Genomic DNA, 27189 nt, shown 5'->3' with positions numbered 1-27189 from the left:
AAATGGATTCCTTGTATGTCAGCCCCTCTCAATCATGGGGAGCTGCCCTGAGGATGTCAGCCCCCAGCACTCCAGGGGCCACGTGTGGTGGCTCTGGAGAAAACCCCCCAGACAAAGGGGCAGCTAGAAGTGGCCAGAGGACTTGGAAATGGTCAGCATTATCTCTTCCATGAAGTGGGCAGAGCACCAACAGCATCTGGAACCTAGAACACGGGGGAAAGGGGAGTCTCCAGGCCGCCCACCTGCCAATCAGATGGGTCGAACCTCAGTTTCCCCATCTGTAAGATGCAGGTGACAGTACTTACTTCCTGTGAGGACCAGGCAATATAAAAACATGTAAAACACTTGAAAATGATGACAGGCACACAGTAAGTGGTGGTAAGGGTGAATGAACTCTTACGATCATTTCTAGGGCATTTTCAGTATTATTCTTTCTAGTTTGAAAATCTGAGAGTGAGATGGCTCCTTGGAAGGTGATAAGATAATGAAAGATGCATAAACTCCTAATGATGCTAATTATCCTTTTCAGTTGCAAAAGAACTTTCCCTTCCATTCTCCCATCTTCATTGTGATCCTGTGAAGCTGTCAGACTGGCTGTCCTTTCCCCGTTTCATTAATGAGCATCTCAGTCTCCAAGAGATGACCTGCGTGGCCTGTCTGGGGTCATCAAGCTGAGCTGAGATTCAAACTTAACACCCCTGGGAGTAAGAGAAGACCACACCAGCAACCCGGGGCTCTGCTTGTTTTCCAGGACTCAACGAAGGGCTGTTTTCAGATCCTTCTCCCTCCTGTGAGAGTACTTCACAGCTTGCTCTAGCTCTCAGCATTGTACATGCCTTTAGGGCCCAACTCTAAGTCTTCCTCCTCCAAGAAGTCTTTCCTGACCACTTGGTCTGGATTGCCTTGGCCTCTGAGTACTTACTATTTCATGCTTTATGCATTAGAACACACTGCTTGGTCTGGTTGGCTAGATTTTCAAGTGCACATGACATGTCTAATTTCTTCCACAAAGACAAAAGCCCTATTAATAAATCCTAGTAGGTATGGAATTGACATATGGTCATTTAAATGAACAAATTCCCAGCCTGGTACTTTGCATATGACAGGTGTTCAATAAGTGTGTGTTGGCTTCCTAACTGGCCCTGGAGAGTGAGGATAAGTATTGAGAAGGAAAAGTATTGGTGGTGTGTGTGCATGTATTCAGTTGCAAAATTGTTTCTGATTCTTTGTGACCCCATGGACTGTAGCCCACCAGGCTATAGTATTCTTGCCTGGGAAATCCACCATGGGATTTCCCAGGCAAGAATACTGGAGTGGGTTGCCATTTCCTTCTCCAGGGGATCTTCCCAGTGCAGGGATCAAACCCTCATCTCTTGCATTGGTAGAAAGATTCTTTACCACTGAGCCACCAGGGAAGCCCAAATATTGGTGGTACAAGGACAAATATCAATTTGGCCTTTGTGCCTGGTTTCTGGTGCAGAGCTCCTAAAACCCTCAGAATTTCCTGTGCTAAAGTAGAGTCTTTTGTTATTTATAATGAGCCCCTTTCAACCACACCTGAGTTCAAGCTAAGGAGTGACTTTGGGTGGGTGACTTTGGGTGGGTTTCAGGATGGGGGCTGGTGGCCAGACGAACCAACCATGTGATTAGAAATGTCGACTGAAAAAAAAAAATGAACTGAAAAAAAAATGCACAGCCTAAAAGTTGAGAACTATATTTTATACAAGGAGACTGCTAAAGGCTCCAGCCCTGGAAAACAGCCTCTCAGATCACTCTATCTCAAAGAGGCAAGGGAGGAGCCAGGGTACACAGGAGTTCTTGCTGAAAAAATAAAACTTACAGTCAAAGATTAAAAGATTACTGCTAATCACACACGCACACACACAAAACCCAGACCTTTCAAGTTAATGAATTTAGCCCTTTTCTACTGTCTGAGAAGATGCAAGAGATGGGCTCATTGAAATTATCCCTTTGATATGCCTCTTAACTATCTAGGGCCAGTATCCTGGTTTTTCTCCCTCCTGAATCCCCTCAGGGTGCACTACAGGGAGCTGCTGCTGGGGCTGATGACTTGATGGTTGCAATATGGTTGTTAACTGAAATGGCAGGTGACATTTTTTATTCACAGTGGGTTGGAATCTCAACCCACCCCAAACCTCCAGGAAGGAAGCAGAGGCTGGAGCTTGACTTAGTCACTTGCGGCTAATGATTTAATCAATTCTGCCAACATAAAGAAGCCCCAACAGATGGGGTTCGGGGGGGGGGGACCTGGAGGATCCTAGGATCTTTCCCTTACCCTGGGCATCTCTTCCATCTGACTGCTCCCCAGTTGTATCCTTAGTAAGGTGATAAGTAAGGCACTTTGCTGAATTCTGTGCACCCTTTTAGAGAGTTAATGAACTCGAGGAGGGGACTGTGGAAAATTTGTGGTGAGTCAGACATATAGGGGTGTATGGTCAGGCCCCCCCACAGTGGCTACTCTCTTGCTCTCTGTACATCCCTTCTCAACCAGTCCCTGTTACACCCATACCGACTCACAGGACTGACCTTCCCTCTTACTGTTGTCGTTCAGTTGCTAAGTCCTGTCTGACTCTTTGCGACCCTATGGACTGCAGCACGCCAGCCTCCCTTGTCCTTCGCTATCTCCCAGAGTCTGCTCAAACTCATGTCCATTGAGTCGGTGATGCTACCTAACCATCTCATCCTCTGCTGCCCTTTGCCTTCAATCTTTCCCGGCATCAGGGTCGTTTCCATTACTAATTGCTCCCTGTACTTCTCCAGTAGCATACTGGATACCTTTCAACTTGGGTGACTCATCTTCTGGTGTCATATATTTTTGCCTTTTCATACTGTTCATGGGGTTCTCGCAGCAAGAGTATTGGACTGGTTTGCCATTCCCTCCTCTAGTGGACCACGTTTTGTCAGAACTCTCCACTATGATTCATCTGTCTTCATTGTCAATTCAATTCTGAGACTAACACAGACCCCACAGGGTAAAGGCTCACAAGCCCTCAGAATTGAATTGACAATCCCAGAACACACATTTGGTGTTGGAATAGTGTTAGAAAAAAAGATACCACAATATTTCACAGCCAGTTCTCTGGGGAGGGTGGGGGAGAGCCTTGATTTGCAGCTTCTGCCTGTTGCTATGGTGTCAATCTTCCCACCATGGGTGATGTCAACCTACCAACTGTCAGCTCTCACAAAGAAAGGAAAATGGTGAGGCTACTGTTTCTGCCCAGGGTCTCCCAAGAGGGCGATCTGTGAATCCCCGCTGTCTACACAGGTGACAATGGCTGATGACTCTTTAGACTGTATTCCCCGCCTGAGACTTAAAAGTCAGGGTATATTTAAGATCCCCCTTCAGTTCAGTCCCTCAGTCCAACTCTTTGCAACCCCACGGACTGCAGCACACCAGGCTTTCCTGTCCATCACCAACTCCCAGAGCTTAGTCAAACTCATGTTCATTGAGTTGGTAATGCCACCCAACCATCTCATCCTCTGTCGTCCCCTTCTCCTCCTGCCTTCAATCTTTCCCAGCACCAGGGTCTTTTCAAATGAGTCAGTTCTTCGCATCAGGTGGCCAAAGTTTTGGAATTTCAGCTCCAGCATCAGTCCTTCCAATGAATATTAAGGACTGATTTCCTTTAGGATGGACTGGTTGGATCTCCTTGCAGTCCAAGGGACTCTAAGGAGTCTTCTCCAACACCACAGTTCAAAAGCATCAATTCTTTGGCACTCAGCTTTCTTTATAGTCCAACTCTCACATCCACACATGACTACTGGAAAAACCATAGCTTTGACTAGATGGACCTTTGTTGGCAAAGTAATGTCTTTGCTTTTTAATATGCTGTCTAGGTTGGTCATAACTTTTCTTCTAAGGAGCAAGCGTCTTTTAATTTCATGGCTGCAGTCACCATTTGCAGTGATTTTGGAGTCCCAAAAAATAGTCTGTTACTGTTTCCATTATTTCCCCATCTATTTGACATGAAGTGATGGGACCGGATGCCAGGATCTTAGTTTTCTGAATGTTGAGTTTTAAGCCAACTTTTTCACTCTCCTCGTTTATTTTCATCTTTGGTTCCTCTCTGCTTTCTGCCATAAGGGTGGTGTCATCTGCACACCTGAGGTTATTGATATTTCTCCTGGAAATCTTGATTCCAGCTTGGGCTTCATCCAGTCCAGCATTTCTCATGATGTACTCTGCATATAAGTTAAATCCCCCTTAGCACCTGGGGAAATGTGCTTTTCCCAAGCTTCAGAGTCTCACAGGTGGCCTTCACATCATTTATGCCTGTGCCCCTTCCTCACCCCACAACCCTGGGCAGACCCTCTGGCAGGACCAGGACATAGATGAACAAAGATGGCACTTCCTCACCACCCACTGCTCAAGATTAAAATATTTAGCTCAGGAGTCAGGCCAGTCTGGAAAGGAGAGTTTCCCTGTTGCATATCAGATTATCCTTTACTTCTTCAACACACGGTATCAGGGGGCCTCAGACAGTCACCCCACCTTCTACAGTAGGGTCTTACCAGGGTGGGTAAGAATATACCAGGTCCAAGGCCACAAACAGGTTACTCAGCCTCTCTGAGTCCCTCTATCCTCACCTGTACAATGAAGGCACGAGTAGGACCTTACGGGCGTCAGCTCCTGTTATTATTCTTATCATGTTGTTGTTGTTGTTGTTTAGTCACTCAGTCGTGTCTGACTCTTGTGACTCCATGGACTGTAGGCCACCAGGCTCCTCTGTCCATGGGATTTCCCGGCGAGAATACTGGAGTGGGTTGCCATTTCCTTCTCCAGGGGATCTTCCCAACCCAGGGATCGAACAACCCGCATCTCCTGCATTGGCAAGCTGATTCTTTACCACTGAGCCACCAGGGAAGCCCATTCTTATCATGATGGAACCCCAACTGACTTCCTCCACCCCTGATGCAATTCTAACAAATAAACTCATAGACAAAAAAGCAACACAGCAACAACAAAACACACTACAGAAAAGACACAGTCAAGAAGCGCAGAAATCTACCATTGAAGGCCCAGCGGGAGAGGACCTTACGATGTGATATCACCCTTGCAGGCCACTGGGAAGGACACCTGCCCACCAGCCCACTTAAAGGGGCAGGTTTACGGGAACACCTTTGAGAGGGCGACTCACCACTCCGCCTGCTGCGCCCTATGCAACTGCTACATCACACCTCCTCTTCCCTCGAATTAGGTCCAATTTCCTCTTCCACCTCAAGGGAGACAGGGAACAGCTGTCTCTACCGCTGTAAAACAGCTCTCCCAAGTCTGGACAGCTAATGCTCAACAGCCCCGCTCACACTTGTCTTGCTCTATTATAAGATACATTAAAGGCCTTGATAATGGTTTGGGGTCTCCATGAGATGGCTGCTGTTCACCCTCATTCTTCTCATAATTAGTAGTTGTAAACCACTTTGAAGATAAAAGGCGTTTTATAGGAGCTAAGTCCTGTTATGATTAGTCTTCCAATATTTCCTCGCTGATGAGCACATCAAAGCCAACCACGGGCTCAGCGTGAGATCTGGTGGTTAATTAGATGTATTTCAAGGCAGCTGGTATATATTAAAGACATCACTGCAAAATGTATCAACATTAAAAAAGTGCCTGCTTTCTTCCCAACAGAACAAGCTCTCTCCAAAGGCTGTCCGTGCTGATGCCGGCCAGATGGGCAAAGACCATGAGCTAATATATCCTCTGAGCCTGAGAGGGAATGACTGGATAACGGCACCTGGCTTTGTGTAATGTCTCGATTGTTGTCAAGAAGGTTCTGGGCCCCCGACTTATTTCACTTTGTTTTCATGATCATTCTGTGATACGGGCAAGTTAACAGGATCTCCATTTGGCCAATGAGGAAGCTGAAAAGTGTTTTTAGAGGCAGAGGCATCAGTGTGGTACAGCTGAACACAGTTATGCATGCAGTTACCCAGGCAACACTACAGATGCTCCACTCACATCCCTTCCAACATTTGTGCACTACCCAACCCTCTTCACTTCCCCTACCTTTGCTCTAGCTCCCTGCACTTGTGATTCTTAGAAGGCTGACCCTTGGGCTTCTGGAGTTGCTTTGTCTTATGGGCAGAGCCAGGAGTGCCTGAAGTTTCCCAGTCACCCCTAAACAGCCCTCAGCCGATGCCTGCCTGGTGTGGAAGCTCATTCCCCAGTCTCCAGCTGACATGATTCTGAGTTGAGTTTACACCCTCATGGAGGTCCAGGCTGAGGCTGGACCTCCATCCCACATCAAACCCCTGGCTTCCTCCCCTCTCCTGTCCTGTGAACCACTCCTTCACTAGGTCTTCCTGGAGCATTTCCTTAATACATCATTTGCCTGAGCATAAACAAACAAATCACTCTTTCGGGGTCTGCTTCTGGGGAACTCAGGCTAAGACAGCTCTCTCAACTCAGCACGAATGGGAATGTTCTGCATGTTTTCTATTAAATACGTGCTCCCAGATCCCCTTAGTTCCAGTCCTTCTCTGCCAAGTCTCAAAAGCAGGTGGCACATCATGATCAAAGGGAAAATAGGGGCTTTGAGAGTAAAGAGCTAAGATCTTGGGGCATCAGGGCGGACACAGGACTGTTTTCCACCTGTTCCATGGAGAAGGGTCAGATGGGACACTGAATATGAAAGTGAGCAGTGATGTTGTGCACAAAGGTAGACATGCCCTCGTCATTGCTATGGGGGAGGAAGGAGATTAGAGGAAAGAGGATGGAGAGATGGGTCATGCTCCATGGGGAAGTGACTTCTATTAGTAACAAGTGCCTGGGCAGCAGCGCCCCGTGGAGAGGAGCCAGCAAAGGTTCCAGACCCTTCTGCCCACACGCAACTACAAGGTAAGAAGATCTAGGAAAAGTGACAAGCTTTCTTGTCCAGAGGCCTCCTTTAGACAAACTTAGGTGATATTTCACTTGTTTCACCAACTTCCCAATGGGCTGGGACAGACCTCTGTCATTTGATGTTTAAGCAACTGTGTTGTTGTCATATCCTTGATGAATATAGATGCAAAAACTCTCAACAGAATACTAGCAAACCAAAATGAACAGCACCACTGAAAGGATCACACACCATAATCAAGTGGGATGCACGCGTGGGTTATAAAGTGAAAAGTGAAGTCACTCAGTCGTGTCTGACTTTTTGCGACCCCATGGACTGTAGCCTACCAGGCTCCTCTGTCCATGGGATTCATAAGGATAGTTCAAATTATACAAATCAATAATGTGATTCACCACATTAATAGATTATAGGATCATCACAAGAGATGCACAGAAAGTACTGGACAAAATTCAACATCCATTCATGATAAAAAAAAACTCTCAACAAATTGGTCATGGAAGGAACATACCTCAACATAAGGATTGCCATATAGGACAAGCACACAGTTAACATTACACTCAATGGTCAAAAGTTGAAAGCCCTTCCTCTAAGATCAGGAACAAGATGTGGGTGCCTACTCTCACCACTCCTATTCGACATAGCACTAAAAGTCCTAGCTGGAGAAATCAGGCAAGAAGAAGAAATAAAAGGTAGCCAAATCAGAAAGGAAGACGTAAAAGTGTCTGTGTTGATGGCAAAATTTTATGTACGGAAAATCTTCCTTAGATTTCACCTAAAACCTATTGTTTGTGTTAGTTGTTCAATCATGTCTGACTCTTTGTGACGCCATGCCAGGCTCCTCTGTCCATGGAGTTCTCCAGGCAAGAATACTGGAGTGGGTTGCCATTTCCTTCTCCAGGGGATCTTCCTAACTCAGGGATCGAACCCGCGTCTCCCACATTGCATGCAGATCATTTACCATCTGAACCACCAGGGAAGCCCTAAAACCTGTTAGATCTAATCAATAAATTCAGCAAAGTTGTAGGAGTCAAAATCAGCATACAGAAATCAGTGGCATTTCCATATATTAACTGAATTATCTGAAAAAGAAATGAAGCAAATAATCTCAATTATAATAGCATCGAAAAGCAATAAGCAACTTAGGAATAAATTCAACCGAAGAAGTGAAACATCTGTGCACTGAAAATTATAAGACATTAATGAAAAATTATAAGACATTAAGAAGACACACATAAATGGAAAGATATCTCATGTTCAGGGATTAGAAGAATTAGTATTGTTAAAATGTCCTTGCTACCCAAAGCCAACTGTAGAGTTAATGTATTCCCTATCAAGTTTCCAATGAAATTTCTTGCAGAAAAAAAAAAATCCTAAAACTTGTTTGGAACCATAAAGAAGAGGAAATGGCAACCCTCTCCAATATTGTTGTCTAGAGAATCCCATTTGACAGAGGAGCCTGGTGGGCTACAGTCCATAGGGTTGCAAAAAGGGGACAGGACTGAATTGACTTAGCACACACACACATAACCCTAAGTTAGTTTTCTATGCCTGTGAGTCTGTTTCTATTTTGTAAATAAGTTTGTGTCACATGTTAGATTCCACATATAAGTGATATCATATGGTATTTGTCTTTCTCTGTTTGACTTACTTCACTTGGTATGATAACCTCTAGGTCCATCCATGTTGCTGCAAATGGAATTATTTTATTTTTCTTTATGGTTGAATAATATTTCAATATATATATATACACACACACACATACATATATATTATATATATATATATATATATATATATATACTATATCTTCTTTATCAATTCATCTGTTGCTGGATATTTAGGTTGCTTCCATGTCCTGACTATTGGAAATAGTGCTGCTATGAACATTGGAGTGCCTGTATCTTTTTGAATTATAGTTTTCTCTGGATGTATGCCTAAGAGTAGGATTGCTGGATCATATGGTAGCTCTGTTTTTAGTTTTTTAAGGAACCTCCATCCTGTTCTCCATAGTGACTGCACCAACATACATTCCCACCAACAGGGTAGAAGGGTTCCCTTTTCTCCATACCTTCTCCAGCATTTGTTATTTGTAGACTTTTTACTGATGGCCATTCTGACCAGTGTGAGGTGATACCTCACTGAATTTTCTAATATTTTTGTTATAACAATGTGTTATTTTGCAATAAAGGAAAAAAACATTTCTTAAAAAAAAAAAATGAGAGAATTGGCCTAGCTAAATCAAATGAATAAGAAATACATTTGGGCAGGTAGGCATGGATAACATCCTACTGAAGTCCATGGGGTCGCAAAGAGTCGGACACGACTGAGCGACTGAACTGAACTGAACTGAAGCCACTTTTGGTTGATATAGCAATTTCACAACGAACACCTCCTTCAACCCTCACAAGACTTTCTCAAGGTTACAAAGGAAATCAACTTCAGTACAAGAACATGTCTGATGCTCAGGGTCCTGATTGCAAGGCCAATGTGTTTTCTTTATCCTTCCTGCCCTTCTGTAGCTGACCTTGCTTCTCTTTACAGCAGAAGCCCCCCAAAAGCCGCTGAGCACCCCAGCTCTGGCCCCTCTCCCTGCCACCATCTGAGCCTCTCCTGCTGCACCCAGGCTGGTGGACTTCTCTGTCCATTTATTAAACCATGGTCTTTCCCAATTCTCTTCTGGGTTCTAGGCATCGCATTGAACTGGGTCTTGGGATAGAGTGTGAAGCTGAGAAGGTCTCCCAGTACAGGACAGAGCTTTTACCAAATTGGTGAATATATACAAATCAAGATCATGGCAGTGAAATAAAAGTAAAGGATGTCGTGCAAATGACTAGCACCAGAGGGAGCTATTTGGACCGGGTGATCCTTTCTCCTGATAGAGCAACTGTCACTAAGCCCCAAGGTCAGCCAGGCAGACATCCTAGTTGGAGGCCAAGATCACAAGATCCCACTTCTCAAAGGGTGTGCCTTCTGGATGGACAGGCAGTGCATGAAGCCAAATGAAAACTTAATGATGGCAGCAGGGCATTCACAGTGATGAAACAGCCCTGGAACCCTCTCTGGGGCAAAGCGGAATTGACTTGTGTCACCAGGGCTGTCACAAGTCAACCTGTGATTGTCACTGGGAGAAGCCAGAAAAAGAAAGGGCACAGCCATCAGAACACGTGTAGCTAACAATGCAAGATGGGAGCTTCAGCGTCTAAGAGAGGGCAGAGTCCTTCAGTACTGCAGGATGCTACAGATGGGACAGGTCCAGGCTGTGCTGACATAAAGAAAGGCTTCGGGGAGGAGGCAGCATTTTAAATGGGCCTTAGAGAGTGAATGAGATCTAGAAGCTCTTCAAGGTGATCCCCTTTGGCAAGGCCACAACTGTGCCTGGAAAACCCACAGCAGTTGCTTAGTTGTGTCTGACTCTGTGATCTCATAGATTGTAGCCCACCAGGCTCCTCTGTCCATGGGATTCTCCAAGCAAGAATACTTCGGTGGGTAGCCATTCGCTTCTCCAGGGTATCTTCCTGACTCAGGGATCAAATCTGGGTCCCCTATATTGCAGGCACACTCTTTACTGTCTGAGTCACCAGGGAAGCCCAAAGTACATATAAAAGCTTGCTGCTGTTATTGTGTGGTTAGTGTCGTTGTCGGTGTTGAGTTGGTGTCCTTTCCTCCTTGGACACTGGTGGCTGGCTTCCCGGCCCTCCAAGGGCTGAGGGCTTTCAAGTGTCTCTGCAGCTCTGCTCTGAATATCCAGGCATGCTGCTGGCCACCCCAGGCTGAATATAAAGATGATTTCAGCACAGGCTGAGCTGGCGAAGGCTGAGAACACCTGGATAATTAGGTTACCTGCCCAGTGGGTTCTATTGTGATAACATCCATGAGAGAAGTGTCAACCTGCTGGGTGCTGGGACCCTCCAGGAGCGGACAATTCAGGTCACGTTAGTTACTGTTTGACACTACCGGCACCACTGCAGTGACCCGGGCTGCAGTGAGCTCTCTGGCCACACCATCAGCTCAACCGTGACAATAATTCTAACCACACAGTAACAACAGCAAGCTCTCATATGTTACTTTGGGCTTCCCTGGTGACTCAGTCGGTAAAGAATCTTCCTTCAATGCAGGTGACTTGGGTTCGATCCCTGGGTCGGGAAGATCCCCTGGAGAAGAAAATGACAAACCACTCCAGTATTCCTGTCTGGAGGATCCCATGGACAGAAGAACCTGGTGGGCTACAGTCCATAGAGTCACAAAGAGTTGGACATGACTTAGCGACTGAACAACAACAGCAACAGCATGATATCATATCATGCTGAAATGATATCCTTGGGGGAATATTAGGTTAAAGGAAATGTTAATAAAGTTAATTCTGCCTGCTTCCTTTCCTTCTTCTGTGCTGGCAACCAGAACAACTGGAAAACTCCCATGCTCAGATATTCATCTGCTACATAGCCCTGATCTAGCACATGAGCCCCATGAAGCCAAGGTTTTGTGGTTCTGGTTCCCTGCTGGTGTCCAGGCCCCACCCTCTGGGACAGGCCCTGAATTCATGAGCACAAGGAGGAGGAAGGCCTGGAGGAGAGCCTGCAGGGCCAGAAGTCATAGAGGTCACGCTTGAGGAGGTGGGGGCAGTTTGGGAGTCATGTAGTAGTTGTTTAGTTGTTCAGTGGTGTCTAGCTCTTTGCAAACCCCGCCAGGCTCCTCTGTCCATGAGATTTCCCAGGCAATAATACTGGAGTGGGTAGCCATTAATTCCCTTCTCCAGGGGATCTTTCTGACCCAGGGATCGAACCCATGTCTCTTGCACTGGCAGGCAGTTTCTTTACCACTGAGCCACCAGCGAAGCCCTTGGGATTCCAGGAGCAAACTCAGTCTGGGGAAAATATTAGAAACTTGCCACCAATAGCAAGAGTCTAACCAAGTGCTTCCCAACCACGTGTTCTTTCTACTAAGTCCCTTTGCCTCCCATAGCAATGCAGAGTTGAGAAAGAAAAGTAGATCTGGGATTTTCTTAAAACATACATCTCCCTTACCCCCATCACCACCAACATCCCAGCTTCTGGCCTCCTTGGGCATCGGGCTCCCAAGCTTCCCCTTGGCACCATGTCAACCACCAGAGCCCTTGCATTTCCTGTCTGATCCTGGCGTGCAGAGAGAGGCCGAGCCCTGAATATTTTCACGTTCTCCTCTCCAAGCTTCGGTCCCCAGAGAGCCTCCCCAGCTGAGCTTTCTTTCCAACACCCGCATCAATAATGTGTTAGCTTAAGGTTCCCTTTGATTTCACTTGGTTTTAGATGCTTTTCATCCCAAGCCAAAACTTTGCAGACTTTTCCCTTGATCTTGTCATGAAATTCCCTTGGAGGTATTTAATTCTAGAAATAGCTTCTGCTCTGCCACATATTTTTAAAGAAAAAGGATGTCTAAATAACAAACCTCCTGCTGTATTCAAGCACACATCTCAGAAGACACATGGGCCTGTCACCCTCTGTCTGCTCCCTCGGTGTGGTTGCCATCTATGCCTATGACGTGTCTACATTTCATTCCCCAAAAGGAAGGTACTCGATACACCGCAAGCCTCTCATGTTCCCCATTTATGCTGTGAAGGGATTCTGATGTTCAGTGAACATTTTCTGCTCCTTTTCTTCCCGTGAAACCCTCTCAAGTGCTCTGATCTGCTTTCCCCTGTGGTCCTCTCCCTGACTTGTTCCCACCCACCTCCACCAAATACCACGCTTTTTTGGAAAAGAGTCTGTCATTTCCACTTCCAACCTCAGCTCAAGAACCTCTTGAATTTTCATCTAAGCAAGAGCATTTTAGAGCCAAAGCTGATGTCTCAGAGAAGGAACCCCCCCCCCCCACCGGGTGTAATGCCGACACTATTTTTGATCAGAAAGAAAAAAGAAAGATTGGCCAGAATCAAGTGTGTCATTCCAGTGCAAGAAAAGGGCCTCCATGAACTAGCAAGGATAGAGCTGCTTTTGAATCGGCCTGACGTGGGATGTAGAATGCACTGACTCATTCAGCCGTGTCCCAGCCGCTGGTGGGATCATTGTGGGTTTTGATCCACTTCCCCAGCCACCCAGCAGAGCTCCTGATGGGCCAGTAGCAGCTGGTGCTGGAGGACTGCATGTGAGTTTTAAATCATCAGCAAGCCCCAGGACAGCACTTTCACCTCCTCTAATTCATGATCTGCTGCATCCTGAGGCCAAACCAATTCACCCAGAGGTTCTCCTGGGCTCACTCTGACAGAGGCCCAGGTGGTGCCAATGGTAAAGAATCCACCTGCCAGTGCAGGAGATGCAAGAGACGAGGGTTGGATCCCTGGATCAGGAATATCCCCTGGAGGAGGGTATGGCAACCCACTCCAGTCATGGACAGAGGAGCCTGGTGGGCTACAGTCCATGGGCTCACAAAGAGTCGGACACAACTGAAGTGACTTAGCACGCACAGTAATGCAAGATGCTGTGTTAGGGAATAGGGATAAAACATGAGTGACACAGCATCAGGGTTCCCAGAGAGCTCAGCGCTGAATGGAGTCAGATGCATGTGAGCAACTAAAATGTAAGGTAGAAAGGGAATAAGCGTGTGTGTGTGTGTGTGTGTGTGAATGTGTGTGTGCATGTTTGTGAGTATATGTGTGTGTGAGTGTGTACTGACTAACAAGATGGGAAGGAAATATACTTTAATGTTACCAGCAACTCTCTCCGTTTATTGGGTTTACAGGTGACTTTTTTTCTCTTCTTTACCATTTGTTATATTCTCAGCTCTTTCCTCTTAGGACAAACATATACTGCTTATATGATAAAGGATGTTTTTCAAGAAAACTTCAGCACATGATAAAGAACTATGATTTGAGTGAGAAGTTATGACTTGGCGGAGGATGGGGTAGGTATGTGAGCCCTACATGGTAGGGAGAACTGGGTGGGGAGGCAAGGAGCAGAGGAGATTCCAAGCAAAGGGGCAGCATGAGGGACTTCCATGCTGGTCCAGTGGCTAAGACTCCACGCTCCCGATGCAGGGGGTCTGTGTTCTGGAGGTTGGGACGTGGGTCCCATCACAGGCTTCTCAGTTCATCAGAGTTATCTGGAGATATTTTTAGACTCCAGATCCCTGGCCCTCACTGCAGGGACTCAGTTTCAACTGATCTTGAGTGGGGTCAAAGTATGAGGTGTGTGTGCGGGCTGGGGAGGTGTCAGGTGAGATGTTGTTTTTGTTTTGTGTTTTGAGTTTCCCAGATTCTAAAGTCCAGCCTAGGGACAGCCAGTGCTTTTTTTTTCACCTCCATCAATTCATGTTTTGCGTGCTATTGATGGATTTTCCATATTTTTTTAAACAAAGTTACACTACAGAGAGCAAAAGTCATACACAGTCCTGACTGACATCAAAGTGAATATTTTCAAATGGAACTGCATTAAGTCTCTCAGAATATATGTATTGACCAGCGGAAAAGCTATGACAAACCTAGAGAGCATATTAAAAAGCAGAGACATCACTTTGTCAACAAAGGTCCGTCTAGTCAAAGCTATGGTTTTTCCAGTAGTCATGTACAGTTGTGAGAGATGGACCATAAAGAAAGCTGAGCACCGAAGAACTGATGCTTTTGAACTGTGGTGTTGGAGAAGACTCTTGAGAATCCCTTAGACAGCAAGGAGATCAATCGATCCTAAAGGAAGTCAGTCCTGAATATTCATTGGAAGGACTGATGCTGAAGCTGAAGCTCTAATACTTTGGCCACCTGATGCAAAGGGCCAACTCATTGGAAAAGACCCTGATGCTGGGAAAGATTGAGAGCAGGAGGAAAACAGGGGTTGGCAGAAGGTGAGATGGTTGGATGACATCACTGACTCAATGGACATGAGTCTGAGTAAACTCTGAGAGATAGAGAAGTCCCGGGAATTCCGGAGTGCTGCAGTCCATGGGGTCACAAAGAATCGGACATGACTTAGTGACAGAACAACAGCAACTGACCGTGTGCTGGGCATCGTAGGAGGCATTGGGAAGGCGGTCAGTGCTTTGAGTCTCAAGGACTCCCAGCCTCCCATCCAGGCAGACATCATGAGCAACACTACTTTTCACCCATAGGATGATCCTCAGTCTCCTCACTAATCACACTGTCTGTCATCTACTGGTTTTTCAATGTTGCAGAAGAAGGTCAGAGACCTTGGAGATCATTTCACCCAGTGACGCCCCACCCTCTCCAATCAACACTTCATCTTTATAACAAATATTTGGAAATGCCCTCTTCGCTGCCAGAGATGAAATTCCTCGATAAGTCAGTTGACCTACATGCATCATTGAGCTATAATTGTGATATAAAGGAGAAAAGGGAAAGCCACTTATAACAAAATCATAACTATTTCAGGAAGGAAGCATTCACGCGTGACTGCCCTAGAACACTTAATGGGGCAGGCAATGCTCACACCTACTTGTGATGGATAAGGTTAGACTAAACCATCCATATAAACAGCAAGAGGAAATAAAAGAGCAGAGGACAACAAGATAAAAAATGTGGGGACATTTACCTGTCTGCATCTGATAACAGGAAGGAAATAACCTCACTGCCAAATTAAATTATGAGTGTGGAAATGGAGAAAGCAAGGAAGTATGTTCTTCTTATGAATGAGCTAAGCCTTATATACAAGTATAATGTAATACACTTGGCCATGCTGAGACATGGAACAAAACTTCATGGAGAACAAGTGTCCATTCTGGAAACTCCACCCATGGAGAGAGGTGGGCACATGTTCAGTCTTCAGCATTAAAAAGCCTTGGAAACAATATCATTTTTCTTTAGGTGGTGGGGAGAGGAAGTTGAATTGGAAAAAGCTGTTTGGTAGATCACTAATGAGAACATCAGAGTCAGAATGAAACACACAGGCAGCTCCAAAGGAAATCATTATAACATGCAAATTTTGCAAGAGGTTTCTTATTATTAAACTGCATACACACACACACACACACACACACACACACACATATGGGTTTTCCAGGTGGCTCAGTGGTAAAGAATCCATCTGCCAATGCAGGAGATACAAAAGACCCGGGTTTGATCCCTGGGTCGAGAAGATTACCTGGAGAAGGACATGGCAATCCAGTCCAGTATTCATACTGGGAAGAGCCCATGGACAGAGGAGTTTGGTGCCCTACAGTCCATGGAGTCGCAAAGAGTTGGACACGACTGAGCAACTAACACTTCCACTTTTCTCATGTATATATCTATGTTCTTTTTTTAAAAGATCCTTTTCCAGGATAGCTTATTACAAGATATTGAAAATAGATCTCTGTGCTCTACAGTGAATCCTTGTTATTTATCTCCTCTCCTTGCCACCAAGTTCCTCAAGGACAAGAAAGACAGGGGACTTTTCTCTTGAATGTCCCCCCAACGACCAGTCCACGCAGCTATGGCCCTAGCAATGCCGGTGGTCTGTATCCCTCAGGACTCCGAATTCTTCTTTTTTAACCAGAAAGAGACTCATCCCCTTGACTGATCTGCAGACGCAGAGGCCACATCGTCCCAAAGCCCCTGGGGTGCGTCCACCACCTTTGTCTTGTGGGTTTCACCACCAGCTCCGAATGCATCCGGGACCACAGGGCTTGTAGAGTCACTGGCTCCCTCCCTCCTCCACCGACAGCCCCAACCCCCCACCCCTGCAGCCATTGTGGTTAGTGTTACACTCAAGAAAGAATAAATAGAAAGCAACCCCCTTGTTCTAAGATAACCATAGAGATGACAGATGCATGCAGACTTGGGGGAGATGGAAGATAGAGCGCAACAATTAAAAAAAAATAAAAAGCAAGAAAGGCATGTCTCTGTGATGAGAAGCCCTGGCCTGCAACATGCTTTTGCTGGGGTGTGACTTCAAAAGTCCAACACGGGGACCTATGAAGATGCCCTCCCAGCCCCATCCTGGCCTCCAAGCTTCACCAGGGAAGAGGGTAAATGCCCCAGAGGGAGGCAGCCTGGCTCAGCCGCTCAATGAATGACCAGGAATGAGAAATGCTGAGCTAGGGGTGGAAAAGGGAAAGGAGGCTCCCTTCTGCCTGCCTCTAGACCCTGCCAGATCCAGTGTCAAAGAGCCCATGGTCTCGGGAGCCCAGGACCATCAGCCTCCCCCCGGGATGCGGGCAAGAGATGGCTCAACACCTTAACTCACAGCCTTGACTTCCGGTCCCCACTTCCTTCCTTTATCAGCAATGGTGGGCCCAAGACAGGAAACCACTCACCTCCTTAGTCCACAGTGAATGTGTTTCTTTTGTCAAGAAATTCAGGACTCAGGCTGACACATCCCTGTACCAGGTTTGGTCAATGGGTCGTCACTTGGCCCCTGGGACCCGGATGTGGCTTGTTCATCTCATCGCTCACCCCTGGCACAGAGTCGGGCATGCAGAAGTTGCTCCATTGATATTTGGGCCCAGGGGGTGATGATGCCAATTCCTCTCTACAATGTGACAGCCCACAAAGGAGGAGCCATCACCTTTGTCAGGAGAACAAAATGGCATCCTCTTTGTGTACCTTCTTCAGGGTACGTCATCATTTCACTCATTTTCAGAGAAGACGTTCTCTTTATCATGACGGTTATCACCATGCCACCACTGACAACAATCACAAAGGTGAGAGGTGTAACCATAAGCCACACACTTTTTTTTTTTTTAGAGGCAGCATAATATATTGAATAAAACAGGAGTTTCTAGAGCCAGAAATTACTGGGTTCAGGTCTTAGGTCTGCCGTGTACAAGTTATGAATCCTGGCCGAGGGACTTTGTTACTGTTTTATCTATAAAACAGGAATAGGAACAGTGTGTCCTCGTGGGGCTCTGGTGAGATGATGCATGTCACCCGTCTCTTCTACCCAGACCAAGGGACACAGTTAAGTATTTACCCCAGCCCCATCCATATCCCAATCTTGCCACCGATGAGCTTGCTTAGTATTCCAGGTCGAATTCTGAGCTCCAAGAAAAGGCACAATGAAGTCCTTACCCCCAGGACCTCAGAAGATACCCCGATATGACCGGTGTCCTCAGAAAAAGACAGCCACCTTAAGATAGATACATACGAGGATAAACCATGTTACAGTGCAGTCAAGAGCTTTATTACTGCAAGCTGAGAAACACCAAAGATTGCCTACCTACCACCAGATCTAGGAGGAGGCCAGGAAGGATCGCCCTACAGGCCGGAGGGGGAGCAGGGCCCTGCAACACCTTGAACCTGAACCTCCTTCTTCCAGAGCAGTTGAGACAACACATTTCTGTTGTTTTAAATCACCCAGTGTGCAGTACTTGTTAGGTGGCGCAGTGGTTAAGAATCCACCTGCCAACGCAGGGGACAAAGTTTCGATCCCTGGTTCGGAAAGATTCCACATGTTTTGGGGCAACTAAGCCCATGCAACTACTGAGCCTGTGCTCTAGAGCCCAGGAGCTGCAACTAGTGAGCTCACATGCCACAACTATTGAAGCCTTGTACCCCAGAGTCCATGCTCTGCGACTAGAGAGTAGCCTGCAACTAGAGTAGCCCACACTCACCGCAACTAGAAAAAGCCTGAGTGTAGCAACAAAGACCCAGCACACTCAAAAATAATTGATTGACGATTGATTTTTTTTAAAAGCAGGGCTCTGGAAGGTCAGAGCTACTGTCTCCTGCAGCATCACTCGGAACCTCTGCTCATGTGGCCCAGCCTTCCTGCAGGTGGTTGCTTCCACCATACCTACCTCTAGGAGCTCTGATTCTCACCTAAGAAGCCTCGTGTCCAGCTCCACACCTGGGGTTGGTGAGGGAGTTCACCTTGCCTGGGCTTTCCTGGGGTTTCCTCTGGACCCCCGGTTCCGGGCTCTGACTGTCCAGCTCCCCTCCTGCAGCCCTCTTTGTGGGAAGAGCCATGGCCACGCTGATCACAAGAGGAAGATGCGGACAGGGTGGCAAGTCCCTGCTGCCCACCTTTGACAAGCAGCCCAGAGGCCCGACTGCGGCTCTGGGCCAGCCTCCTGAAGGGCAGATGTGGTCAGGGCGGGACCTGCAGGCGGAACAGACCGCGAGAAAGTGTCCTCGGTTTGGCTTCGAGTAACTCATGATAGAGCTCAGGGCAGAGAACATGCTAAGAGTCACTTAATTTTCCTCCTGGGGCTTCTGAAATCAACTGCTAGCTTGGGTTCGGGTCAGGTTTTGAAGCAGATCCCGGTTACCTGCCAAATATCATCCATTCTTCCTTCCTCCTTTCCAACAAGATTCCGATTTTGTTGATCACTCAAAATAAGCAAGTTTATGCTCGGCTCAGGGCCCCATCCAGTCAAAGCAAGCACAGGCCCTTTCCAGAGGGTGGAGGGGGTGGTGCTTCTGACCCACCTCTGGTCACTGAGACAGGAGAGGGGCTTTGTGGACTGTCCCTGGAAATGCTTTCCTGGCTCTTAAGGGAGATGCAGGACTGCCTCCCTTTGGTCGCGGAAGTGGTGGGATGAAGCTTTATTCTTTGGGATGAGATCTCTGGCCTAAATACTGGGAGTGGAGGTTGAGCAGGGGGTAGAGACCAGGAGGAGGTGAAGTGATGGTTCAGACAAGCTACAGCATATTTACATATACACATTACCTACATATACATTAGAGATATACACATTATATAGGTATATTATATGTTGGTATATGTGTCAGTTTATGTCAATTACAATTTTGATATGTATGTATATATATATATATGCATATGTATGGGATAAATAGGTAGACAGCTGTTGTATATATTGCAGTAAAAGCAAAGGACATAAAATTTTTTGAGGGAGTCTCAAGTCTTGTCTCTCATATATTGAGAGGTGAAGTAGATGGGATCATTGTTTCATAATTATTATTATGTGATTAAACAAGCCAGATGGATATTTGTTCTCCAGGTGAGCAACACCCATGGCGGGCAAGGCTTTGTGGTTTGTGCTACCAACACAGTGAAGAGCAGACATCTGTGAGGGCAGCCCTCATCAGGAAGTGGGGAACACACGCAACGAACAGAAACTGTAAGTCAGTGATGGGATCACAATTGAGGTACCTGCTCTGCTGAAGACACGGAGAGATGCAGATGCTTGCTGGAGGGAGCATGGAGCGGCAAGGCTGACATAGACAGAGGATGTGGGAAAGAAAGGGACATTTACATTGGGTCCTGTAGGATGAGTAGGAGTGAGCCAGGAAAGGGAATGGAGAGCATTCTAGGGAGAGGGGATGGCAGGTGCCAATACCCTCAGGGAGAAGAGCTTTAATGTGCTCAGAACTGGAAGGAAACCAAGATGGCCAGAACAATGTTAACCTGACAAAGGCGATCAGAGATGAGGCTGAAGAATGAGGCTTCGAGGGGCAGACTAGGGACAGGGGCTTCACCCATGCAGCTGTGGGAATCATTGAAGTGACACCTAAAAGCTGCAAAAGACAGGATCTGATTTGCATTTTTCAGTGGTGACCTGGGCTTCTTGTGGGAATGAATTTAGGAGGAGGAGGAGCTGGGGAAGTGGATACACTGAGACCAGTTAGGGGAATATTACAGTCCAGACAGGACTGTGTAAAGTCCAGGGCTTCCCTGGTGGCTCAGCTGGTAAAAAAAATCCACCTACAATTTGGGAGACCTGGATTCGATCCCTGGGTTGGGAAGATCCCCTGGAGAAGGGAATGGCTATCCACTCCAGTATTCTGGCCTGGAGAATTCCATGGACTGTAGAGGTCATGGGGTCGAAAAGAGCTGGACATGACTGAGCAACTTTCACTTTCACAGTCCAGACAAGCAATGGTGTGTCCTGAGCGGGTTGTGGCAGTGATGAGCAGGGACAGATGAATGGGTGCTCGGGCTGTTTAGATATGGGATCAAGAGGATGGAGGGGTTGGATGTGGCAAAGGTGGAGATGGAGAGGTGGAGGCTGGCTTGGACTCAATGGTTCCCTCTACATATATCTTGGAAACTCTCAGAAATAAAATGACTCCTTCAGAGAGGAAGTCTCTGCAAATCTCCTCTTGTTTGCTCCCTGCCACTTCCAGCATCAAGTCCTCTGGGGGTGGGGTGCTGAGTAGAACAGTCTCTGCTGGGTAAGCCATGCCTCCCCCCTGAGGCATCTCATGAGCCGGTCAGGGCGCTCACAAAATCCAATCAGTACAGGGCGGGCTTCTAGGTCCAGAAGGCCGACCTCCACTGAATTAACTTACCTCTTGCACAATTTGGTCCATGCTAAATGGAATTCTCAGATGGCACTTTCTTTTAGCATGAGGAAGATGAAAAAAGAATACCTCCGGCATGCTGAAAGAAAGTGTCATCTGAGAATTCTAGGCTTAAAGAAAATGTCATTTAAGCATAAGGAAAATTAAGACATTATCTAATAAACAAAACTCTAGTTTGCCACAAGCAGACCCTTTAATAAAAGACATTTTTAAAGGGGTATTTCAGACAGTAAGAAAGATTCCATATGGAAGATCTGAGATTAAGAAGGAGTGAAAAACAAAGAAAATGAAAACAGATTTTCTTGGTCTATTATTGAAGAAATAGCAATTGGGAGTCAGACATATTTATCTCCATATCAAGTTGTCATTTCTTACTGTCTGGGAAATTTGGATCAAGTTCATCTCTCACAGTCTTGATAGCCTCGTCTTCAAAATTCATAAGCGAGGTCTTTGTAAGGAATAAACAACCGACCACATATAAATGCTTCCAGCATAGCTTCTGCATCTATAAGATGTGAAATAAATGTTTACTCCTTATCTTTTTAAAAATTAATAAACAAGCAAGTAAATAAGATGTCATTAGCCACACAGAATTCCTCCCTCTGCTTCAAGTGTAAGATAGAAGTCTGGCACTCTTTCCCGTGGTACGAGGCTATATTGCAGAGCTGATGCTTTAAAGCTAGTCTTTTCATCTTTGCAGTAGCAAGCCTAAGATCTTTCTAACAAAATATTTATGATTTCTTTATTTTATAAATACTGCATGTGAACACACAAGCCCCAGGGGTGGACCCTAGATTCCAGCTTTCGTTCACAATTTTAACATAATTCATGTTCACAGTTTTATGAGAATGAAGGAAATGAAGAAGGCAATATCTGATAACAAAACTCTAGTTTGCCACAAAGAGACCCTTAATAAAGGACATTTTTTAAAGGTGTATGTCAGACAGGAGGAAAGATGAAATGATTGAGTGGAATCACCGACTCAATGGACATGAATCTGAGCAAACTCTGGGAGATAGTGAAGGATAAGGAAGCCTGGTGTGCTGCATGCAGTCCATGGGGTTGAAAAGAGTCAGACGTGACTTAGTGACCAAACAACAACGGTTTTTTGAGATCATAAAACACCTGCTGGTCCATCCGTGGGGCAAAATGGCCAGTCTTGCCCACCCCTTTCCAGGGCTCTTCTCCCAACTAGGAAGTAGCGGCACACAAAAGACCCCTCTGTGCAGCTTCTGAATCCCACCCCCCATGCTGACAGACACGGTCCCCAATTCCATTCTCAACTTCACCCCCATTCCCTTTAGGATAAGGAAGCCAAGCTAAGAAAAGCTAGCTTAGTCTCCCTTGGAATCTCTGCCTAATTTTCATCCAGCACCAATTTGGTGGGGTTTCCAGCACCAAATTGGTGGTGATGGAGAAGGGAGGGATAAACCCAAAAGCAGTCTCTCCCTGATGGCGTTAAGGAGGCAAATAGCACCCGAGGTTCTAGGACCTGGGCTAGCATCCTTACTCCGCCCTTTGTTCCCTATGTGTCCCCAGGGACACCCCTTTGCCTCTCTGATTTTATCTTCCTCTCACCTGTAAGCTGGAGTCAACAATTATACCATATTTGTAGAGGATTTTACAATTTTCTGAGTGTTTCCACAGTCATAATTTCATTTACTATGCACGGTCAGCTGTATAACAGCCAGCACAATGGTCACCTCACTGCTGTAAAGATCTAAAAGCAGAGCATGGACTACTGTGTACATGGCAAAGAGCTCCGCCCACATGAAGGACCATCACCAGGGTCCCATGACTGACCCTCCTAAGAGCAGGGGCTTTGCTGTCTGAGTGCCGAATTTGAATTGATTCTACCCCAACTGGCTATGGGACCTCGAGCTTCTCAGCTCCTTGCTTCTAAGTGAAGGATGATAACAATAGCCCCGTCTCTCAGCCCAGGGCTCCGTATGTGGGAGACACTCAAGGAAAGAGAACTGATGGAATCGACACAAGTTAAGCCCATGGGAGTGTGACCACACATATCCGCACTCCCTGACTCCCAGCATCCTCCACTCCTTCTTATCCATAGTTACACCTGATCTCCACAGCCCTGGACAAATATTGGCAAAGGGAGGATGGAAGCTCTGAACAGTAGGACACACTGTGGACTGTTTCTTAAAGATGACCAAGCCTCAGAGTCCCACTAGATTTGGGGGTGTCTCAGGTTGCTCTGGATGGAAGCAGAGCCCAGGCTCCCTGAGGTCCCAGGCAGCCCTGACCCTTTCCACTGCCAACTGACGGTCTTACTTCAGTGGCTGGAAAGTTCTAGAATATAGGACGCTGGCCAAGTCTTAGTCCCCTAGTTAGACTGTGCAGCCACCTTGTTGACAAAAAGCCCTGAGGCTGGGAAAGATTGAAGACAAAAGGAGAAAGGGTGGAAGAGGATGAGATGGTTAGACAGCATCACTGACTCAATGGACTCGAATTTGAGCAAACTCTGGGAGATGGTGAAGTACAGGAAATCCTGGGGTGCTGCAGTCCATGGGGTCGCAGAGTCAGACACAACTTAGTGACTGAATAACAGCAACACCGAGGCCTGAGCCAACATCACATGGAGCTGTTGTGATGACCTAGGAAGCAAATGTTAATTGAGCTCAATCTGATGAATGGATGGAAACCACTGGACTATAAAAAATATAAGCTTATTGTTGTTCAGTTGCTAAGTCATGTCTGACTCTTTGTGATCCCATGCACTGCAGCACACCAGGCTCCTCTGCCCATGGAGTTCTCCAGGCAAGAATACTGGAGTGGGTTGCCATATCCTTCTCCAGGGGATCTTCTTAACCCAGGGATCGAACCAAAGTCTCCCAAATCACAGGCAGATTCTTTACCGTCTGAGCCACCAGGGAAGCCACCTGGCTTCTCCTCTCTGACGTCAGTTTTGTTTGGCTTTCCTGGTGAATAAAGTGGTCTGAAAAGGGTAAGTCTCTGAGAGTGAGTCTGCCTGCTTTCCCCGACAGCCCCATAGCACCTTCTTTGGGGTTTTGAACACTGCCTCCTTCCTAACGGAGCCTGGCCATATGACGCATACCTACACCCACACATGTTCTAGAAACCCCCAGAGCAGACACTCCTGTGTCCAGGCAGGGCGAGCTGTGCTTGATTCCCTACGACACCTGTATCTACAGGAAAGACGAGGGTTCAGAGGATCTAGAATATCCTCTTGGCTCCTCACAGCTTTAGATGGTGAGCCAAGTCAGCGGAGGCCAGCCGGCGGAAGAGGTCACCCATAGAAATATGGAGGGTCAAGGCACGTCTTGTAGTCCAGCCAGGACCTCGTTGGTTCAATTTCTATGCAGTCTGGCCCTCAGACACTGCCTACTAAGATGGACTGAAAGACCCTCATGGAACATCCTTCCAGAGCCCTGCCAGCCCCACCCGCTGAGTCCCGCCGTCCTTTCAAGCCCAGCTCTGTTCTCGCCTACCTAGTTAAGCTTTCTCCAAAGGCCCTTTTCTTCTAGAGAACATACAGTCTGTCCAGCTTCCTTGATGGGGGTCACTTATACTGTCAAAGGAAGTCCTATGGGCTTTGTTCTCTCTCCCAGTACAAAGCGCTGCACACAGTAGGTGTTCAACCATTTTGCTTTTGTGTTTTGGAGGTTTTTTGAGGGTTGGGCATTAGCATTCAACAAAACCACATTGATTTAGTCCCTACCATGTCAGGAAATTCAGATGTGGTGTGTGGAATAACCTGATTGCTATTGAGTACAAATTAGAGCTTTTTATTCTATTTCTAATCCCAGTAAATGGGGCTTGTGCGTTAAAAAAAAATATTTTTAGTTTGCAATGTGTGATTACATAATGGAGGCCGTCATTTTTTTTTTTTCATTAACATTCATCTACCTTAGCAGTTCCTTTCTGGGTCTTTGTTTTTGACTCGAGCTCTGGTTCAATGTATTAAAATTGCATTCCTTATAAAGGAGTTCCATAGCAGATGTTTTAACTGGCCCTCCCCAAGCCTGTATTTCCAGCCAGCCTGAGCCTGGGGCAACTCACCTGGTGGGGAGTCAGGGGATCCTGCCCCCATTCTACAAGTCTGTTAACTAATCTCTGGAATCAAGCAGGGCCCCCCACCCACCAGGGCAGCTCTTTGCAGGGAGCCCATGTGGGGTGGAGGGAGCATCAGTGTGGTGAAGTGTCCCTGGGGGAGATGTCTGTACCAGAACTAGATGCATGAACTCACATGACCTATTTAACTTCTAGGAGCCTCAGTTTCCTCATCTGTAAAATGGGGAGCTAAGTCCTAGAAAAAGTGCCTGACACACGGCAGGCACTTAATACCTTGTCTTATTTGCAGACTCCCTGTGGGAGTTTATTCCTTGCTGTTTCTCCAGCTGTCGTTGTCCTCAGAGTTATATCACATCTACCGAAGCCAGAACCCTGAGCCCCAAGCAAAAATGAACCTCCAAAATCTGAGTATAGGGCAACACAGCAGGGACTAGTGTAGCTCATGGAGAGGGTAATGACAAGCAACAAGAAACATGCTAGAGACCGGGCACATATCCACAGAAAACCAAAATCCAAAAAGATACATGCACCCCTGTGTTCATAGCAGCACTATTCACAACAGCCAAGACCTTGAGGCAACCTAAATGCCCACTAACAGTGAATAGATAAAAGAAAGATGTGGTGTATATATATATATATATATATATATATTCTTTACCGACTGAGCTACCAGGGTAGCCCGCATGGTCCATAATTAAGCTATTTTCAAACCAATCCTTTTTGGCTAAAGGCTCCAGTTGAGAATCCTAATGGAAGGTAGTTCATCTATTACAGACCCAAACCCGCGCAGGTTCTAAAAGCCCTCTAAAGCATATGCTAATGTAGGAGTCGGGGTTGGCTGTGCTTGGTTCTACACAACGACAGTGGAGGAAGATCAGAGAGTCCAGAATCAAATCCTGGTTCTGAAATCCTGTGCCTTTGGGTGTGTCACCTCTGACACTGCTTCCTCATCTTTGAAAAGGGTGATAATGATAACAATCCCCTACAGGACGGCTAGGAGAAACACAGTAGACAGTGAAAAGCAAAGAAAGTGAAGTCGCTCAGTCGTGTCCAACTCTCGTGACCCTACCACGCTCCTCCATCCATGGGATTTTCCAGGCAAGAGTACTGGAGTGGGTTGCCATTTCCTTCTCCAGAGGATCTTCCCAACCCAGGGATTGAACCCGGGTCTCCCGCATTGTAGGCAGACACTTTACCATCTGAGCCATGAGGGAAGTGCTTAACGCAGAACCCAGCCCCAAGGAGGGCAGTCTCATAGGAGCCCATTGGCTGAAGCAGAGAATTAAAGAACCAGAAAATGACAGGAATCAGCTGCAGAAAGATTGCCCAAGTGCAGAGGGCATCGGATGGCAAGGGGGCTGTACGGAGGGAGGCTGAGACACAGCGAGACTGGGGCCACTCTAGAGTCAAAGTCAAGAGCAGACCCGAGCAGCTGGGCAGATGAAGAAGTTCCTGGGATGGTGTCGGTGGGGGTGGTTACATAGCACTGTGAATGTTCTGATGTCACTGAGCTGTACCCTTAGGAAGGGTTAAAAGTGTAAATTTTATGTCAAGTATATTTTACTCCGATGAAAAAAGACCGAGTTACCAAGAAAATTAAAAAACAAGACAATACCCTAAAACCCAACAGTCAGCCCACTGAAGACACTAAAGCAAAAGCAGCACAGAAGGAGATCGGGGTCCCCTCTGTCTGTGGGATGTTGCAAGGCCACCAGACCCCCGCACCCAAGGCCCGGCGAGTCTAGACCTCCATGGCGTGGAGCTGACCTTTCCTCAGAATGCCCACGGAACCGAAGCTCCCAAGTGCCTAAAAACACAAGGCCACCAGAGGCCACAGCAGCAGAGCAAGATCACGAGGTTCGTGTGCAGAGCAGTGTCTCTCTTGATGGTTCCTCCCCAGTCATTTCTGACATAATTCAGATGAAACAGAATGAAACATCCAAGGGCCCCCTCCTCCTCCCTCTGTGTCCTCATCTGGGGACAGTGGTTTTTCTCTCTTGTTCAGAAAACCCTTGCCTTCGGGAAGAAAGCCTCGAACTTTCCCTCCTGCTCAGGTCATAGAAAGAGGACCTTCAGCAAACCACTTCCTTCCCTCCCCAGAGAGAAACAGACCTTGGC

General features: G+C 46.7%; 1 protein-coding gene across 7 annotated transcripts in view; it reads right to left on the bottom strand.

Moving 5' to 3' along the window:
- Nucleotides 1-27189, bottom strand: part of CRACR2A (calcium release activated channel regulator 2A) — a 152845-nt gene that overhangs the window by 84781 nt on the left and 40875 nt on the right. The window contains exon 1 of one of the 7 annotated variants that reach the window (XM_081593893.1): nucleotides 17073-17359. The exons of 5 other annotated variants lie outside the window; for them this stretch is intronic. The gene's annotated coding sequence lies outside the window, so the exon portion shown is untranslated. Of the gene's footprint in view, nucleotides 1-17072; nucleotides 17360-27189 lie in introns of those variants that run through there. One more of the 7 variants, XM_081593895.1, reaches the window with a different exon arrangement.

Source organism: Giraffa tippelskirchi, chromosome 4, assembly GCF_054371585.1.
Source record: "Giraffa tippelskirchi isolate mGirTip1 chromosome 4, T2T-mGirTip1v1.2.pri, whole genome shotgun sequence".
NCBI classification, from domain to species: domain Eukaryota; kingdom Metazoa; phylum Chordata; class Mammalia; order Artiodactyla; family Giraffidae; genus Giraffa; species Giraffa tippelskirchi.
The sequence above is the reverse complement of the archived record's forward strand: the minus strand, read 5'-3'. Positions and strand labels throughout refer to the sequence as shown.